This window comes from Arachis ipaensis, chromosome B05 (assembly GCF_000816755.2).
Source record: "Arachis ipaensis cultivar K30076 chromosome B05, Araip1.1, whole genome shotgun sequence".
Taxonomy (NCBI): Eukaryota; Viridiplantae; Streptophyta; class Magnoliopsida; order Fabales; family Fabaceae; genus Arachis; species Arachis ipaensis.
In genome coordinates, this window is record NC_029789.2 from 75,159,935 (window position 1) to 75,165,613 (window position 5,679).

Sequence of the window (5,679 nt, forward strand, 5' to 3'; positions counted from 1 at the left end):
GAATTTCCCCACTTTGACCAAGAGATTTTCAATCACCCCCTTGGGAATTACCAGAGATCTATCCACTAGCTCTAATGAAATCTGTGTAGGCTTCACTTCTTCTATAGATAGCCTTCTCATCATAGACAAAGGCATCAAGTTGATACTGGATCCTAAATCACACAGTGCCTTGTCAATGATTATGTTACCAATGGTACAAGGTAAGAAAAAGCTCCCAGGGTCTTTGAGTTTTGGTGGGATGCCTTCTTGGATCACTGCACTGTATTCTTGTGTCAAGATCACCGTCTCTTTTTCATTTCAGCTCCTCTTCTTGTTGATGAGCTCTTTGAGAAACTTAGCATATAGAGGCATCTGCTCTAAAGCTTCAACAAGTGGAATGTTGATATCCAGTTTCTTAAAAACTTCTAAAAACTTTGGGAACTGTTGATCCTTGATCAACTTCTGAAATCTTTGGGGATATGGCAGAGGAGGGGTGTGAGTCTTCACCATTTTCCTTTGTTCTTGTGATTGCTCCTCCATGACTTGCTTTCCCTTCTTTGAAGCTTGTGGCTGTTCCTCTTTCTCCTTGAGCTTCTTTTGGTCTTGCTTATCTTTGAGTGTCACTTCTTCCTTGCTGCTAGCCTCATCATTCTCAGCTGGCCTCTTGGTAGTTTCTTTGTCATTTACCAAGGTTCTTCCACTTCTTAGTTGAATTGCTTTGTATTCTTCTTTGGGATTGGGAATGGTGTCATTTGGTAATGCATTGGGTGCTCTTTCAGCCACTGTTTGCCTGGACAATTGGCCAATTTGCCTCTCTAAATTCCGCAGTGAAGCTTCATGGTTTTTGTTGGCCAATTCTTGATGGTTGATCATCTTTTCCATTATCATCTCCAAGTTGGAGATCTTTTGAGATTCTTGGGGTGGTTGTGGTTGATTATGGGATGTTGAGGTTGAATAATAGTTATATTGGTTAGTGGATGGGTTGTTGGATGGATAGTAGTTGGGTTGGGGTTGGTTGTTTTGTGGTTTTCTGTATTGATTTTGGTTAGTGTTTTGATGGTTTTGATGGTTTGTGTTTCTGGAATTGTTCTGGTTTGAGTTTCTTTGCCAAGGTTGTTGATTCTAGTTCTCTTCCCACTTCAAATTGGGGTGGTTTCTCCAAGATGAGTTGTAAGTGTCTCCATTGAAATCATTTGATCCAGAACCTTAATTGTGCATGTACTGCACTTGTTCAGGCTGCTGCTCTTCATAGCTTTCCTCCTGCTGTCCCCACACCACTGGTGGTTGGTTAGTTGTGCTCACTACTGCAAGATGTAATCCATCCATCCTCTTTGTCATTGATTCAATTCACTATTGGAGCTGCTGGTGCATGAGTTTGTTCTGAGCTAAAATGGTGTCAACTCCTTCAAGCTCAAACACACCTTTTTTTGGAGCTGCTTGCCTTTCAAAGGAGTAGAAATACTCATTGTTAGCCATCATGTCTATAAGATCATGTGCCTCTTGAGCAGTTTTCATCATTTGCAAAGATCCTCCTGAGGAATAATCTAAAGCTTTCCTTGAGGGCAGGGACAAGTCTTCATAGAAATTCTGCAACTCCACCCATTCACTGAACATTCCTTCTGGACACCTTCTGATCAGAGCTTTATACCTCTCCCAAGCTTCATACAATGACTCTCCTTCTTGCTATCTGAAGGTTTGTACATCAGTTTTCAGCTTAATGACTCTTTAGGGTGGATAGAATTTGGCTAGAAATTTGCTAACCAAATCATCCCAGCTAGTGATGCTCTCTTTAGGGAAGGTTTCTAACCAATGTATGGCTTTGTCTCTCAGTGAAAATGGGAATAACAAGAGTTTATAGATGTCAGGGTTGACTCCATTGGTTTTGACAGTGTCACAGATTCTCAAAAACACAGAAAGGTGTTGGTTTAGATCTTCAGCAGCACTTCCTACATATTGACAGTTATTCTGAACCAGGGTAATCAATTGAGGCTTAAGTTCGAAGTTATTGGCATGGTCATTAGGTGTTAAGATGCTGCTCCCACAATTCCTTGGGTTGGGGATAGTGTATGAAGCTAAGACTCTTCTCTGAGGCTGGCCATTGTTGTTGGCCACACCATCAGGTGGATTTGGAATGTTATCCTCCATCTCTTGATTTTCTTCCTCCAATTCCTCTTCTCCAATAACTCCCTTCCCTCTTGCTTCTCTTTTCAATCTCAAGAGTGTTCTCTCTGGCTCAGGATCAAAAGATGTGGATTCACCTCTTCTCCCTCCTGACATAAAACACAAAACTAGAAACCAAAAGCAATTCACTCTACTACTAGAGTGAGGTGAATGTTAGCTTAAATAAAAATTCAAACAGTTAGTGTGCTTGACAAAAATAAGTAAAAAATACTTAATCTAGATTATCACCCTACTTAATCATTGTCAATCTAAATAAATCCCCGGCAACGGTGCCAAAAACTTGATGAGGGAAAAATGATTCTACACAAACTCACCGGCAAGTGTACCGGGTCGCATCAAGTAGTAATAACCCACAAGAGTGAGGTCGATCCCACAGGGATTGATGGATTGAGAAAATTTAGTTAGGTGATGAATTTAGTTAAGCGAGTAGTTGGTAATTTGAGTGAAACTTGATCAATAGAAGTAAAATTGCAAGAAAATAAAAGGGAGAAGGTAAATTGACAAAATCTTAAAGTGCAGAAGAAGTAAATTACAGAAACTTAAAGTGCAAAAAATTTAAATTGCTGAATCTAAATTGACAGGAATCTTAAATTGCATCAATAATAAAGGGATTTGGGTATTGGGATTCAAATTTAACTAGAAAATGTAAATTGAAGTGAATCAGAGAGCTGTGAGATGAAAAGATTCAGATCTGGATCTTAGTAGCAAAATAGAAATGCAAAATTTGCAAAGGAGTCAACACGGAATGAGAACTTGAATCAGATTTAAAATCTTAAAGAGAAATCAACAATTGCCTTCAAATAACAGAACAGAAAGAAGCTTAAATCTCAATTACTCTCTTGACCAAAAAGCAAAGAAGAAGTTGCAAAAGAAAAGAAAATGAAAACAGAAAAGAAGATTCAGATCCAATCTCCAATTCTCAGAACTATAAAAAGGAAAAGTAAAAAATGATTCTTAGATGAAAGATCTCAGTGGAGTTCTTCAATCTGAACTCAAAAACCCAAAACAGAAAATAGAAGTTGTAGAATAAAGAACAAACAGAAAGAAAACTTAGATCTAATCCCCAATTCCCCAAATTCAAAAGAAAATTAAAAGAGAGCCAAAAATTAAAAGTAAAACAAAATGTGCAGTCAAGGTTCTCCTCAAATCAAAATTTCTTCTATTTATACACTTTATATTTTCAGTCATTGAGCAATTGGAATGGGCTTTTGATTTGGCCTTGAAGAAGTTGATCCGGATTTGCTTTGTTTAATTGGATCAGGGTACATTTTGTGCTCCAAGTGGAGCGTTTAGTTCACTTTGTGAACTCCACGTTCACTCCCTTTGGTGCTCCCTTCACGTGCAGCTTGCCTCCTACTAGCGTTCCCTTAGTGAATGCTAAGTTCACTTCCTGAACACTCTCTCTTGGCTTCTTTGGTGCGCAGCACCATTTGGTGCGCTTATTCCCTTGCCTAGCGCTCCCTTTTTGAGCGCTAAGTTCACTATTTGATCGCTTCTTAGTACTCCCTTGGTTGAGCGCTTCTCCTAGCGCTCCCTTGGTTGAGCGCTACGCTCAAAATTTGAATGCTCCTAGTGTGTGGATGGCACGAGGCCTTGACTCCCAGGCTAAAATTCACGAAAAAGTTCACAAAGTGAACGCCACGTTCACTTCAAAAGTGAACGCTTAGCCCAAAAGTGTTGCTAAGTGTGGCATTCTCTTTTTGAACGTAACACTTCCCTAATTGCTTCCCTTTCTTTCTCATTTCTTCACCTTCAAGCAACCAAACAACCAATCAAAGTCTCACCAAAATTATAAGATCTTTACATCATTCATAAAATCAATTAATTCTAGCATAAACCTCATGATTTGGTATAAAATAAATGATGTTTGATTGATTCAAGATAATCATGAAAATCCACTCCAATCACTTGCTTATTGTGAAAGAAAGTGCATAAAACCTAATGGAACAAGTAAAAAATGCTTGTAAAACTAGCATAAGATGACTTGTCATCAAGAGGTCCTCAAAAGTCTAGGGTTGGGACAAAGTCGCCCTCTACCGGAATCATCGCTCTCCGATCCTTAGTCTCCTGGGAAACACCAACAGTAGCAACTAACTCCGTCACCAAAGCTGTGAAAGCTAGGTTACCCTTGGCATGAACACGACCCATGGCTTGGTGGATGAGGTGAGCAATGTTAACCGGCCGCTCTGTGAGTATACACCAAACTAGCAAGGCAAGGTCCACGGTGATTGATGAGATATTTTGGAGGAAAAATAAATCTCTCCCAAAACACCCAAAACTAACCGGCAAGTGTACCGGGTCGCATCAAGTAATAAAAACTCACGGGAGTGAGGTCGATCCCACAGGGATTGAAGGATTGAGCAATTTTAGTTTAGTGGTTGATTTAGTCAAGCGAATCGAGTGTTGGTTGGGTGATTTGTGATTTGCAGGATGTAAATTGCATGAAAATAAAGAGTGCAGGAAATTAAATTGCTGAATCTTAAAGAACAAGAAATTAAATGGCAGAAACTTAAAGTGCAAGAAATGTAAATTACGGAATCTTAAAGTGCAAGAAATGTAAATTGCTTGAAATGTAAAGGGGATTGGGGAATGGATTTGCAGAATCTAAACAAAGAAAAGTTCAATTGCATTAAACAGAAGAGGGAAAGGGAATTGGGATTGAACCAGATATGAAGCAGAAAAGTAAATGATAGTGGACTTTCAGCTGATGATCCCGGGTTAGTTAACCCAAGTCACCAAGTGTTGAGGCACTCCTAAGAGCTTACTAATCCAAGCAGATCCTAGTACAAAGACATCACAGGCATATATTTTAAGGTTCAAGCTATTGGTGTCCAGCTTTGTTTCTTTTTGTTTTTCTTTTGTTTTGCCACTTTTTGGCTATCTTTTTCTTCTTTCCTTCTTTTTGTTTTTCCTTCTAACCAAGGAATTTAATTCAATTGAGATTCATAGACAGTAGGCCACTATTTACTTAGAAGAAGATATCCAGGCTCTTTATTCATTCAAAGTGAGCTATTATACACTCACACACATACCACCACTTACTTTTATTCTACTTCTATCTAACAGAGACCATTTCACTTCACATTCAAACTTTTTCTTTTATTGAATTTAAAGATGCAGGGGACAACACATGCTTCTTGTCAAGTGAAAGTGAATACACAAGCATACACATAGACTAGTTTTACTTGTTCTAAGGGAAGTTTGAATCTGTTTGAACTAAATGAACACTTTATCAAGACATCAATCAAAAATATTTCCCAACAGTAAAGGTTAAGTATAGATACAACCTATTGGTGTGCATTTCTTTTGTTCTCCTTTCTATTGTGTCCCTTTTTGAGTCTTTATGCATGGGACCTTCAATTGGTGGTTAATTCCCACTTAATTCCTTGCTACTTCTTCTGATTCAACAGGTTAACTCTGGGCAAACTTTTGTGTCCTTGCTAAAGGTTAAGATATTGGGACTAAACAAAAATAGTTAAGTTGTTGAATAATCTATTTGATTGCTTGGAACTAGCAATG

At 38.6% G+C, this 5,679-nt stretch overlaps 1 long non-coding RNA gene across 1 annotated transcript in view; it reads right to left on the reverse strand.

Annotated features, from left to right (window-relative positions):
• The window catches only part of LOC110262886, an 11,395-nt gene continuing 6,239 nt past the window's right edge, over positions 524 to 5,679 (reverse strand). The window contains exon 3 of the long non-coding RNA XR_002347899.1: positions 524 to 534. This is a non-coding gene — a long non-coding RNA (uncharacterized LOC110262886). The remainder of the gene's footprint in view (positions 535 to 5,679) is intronic.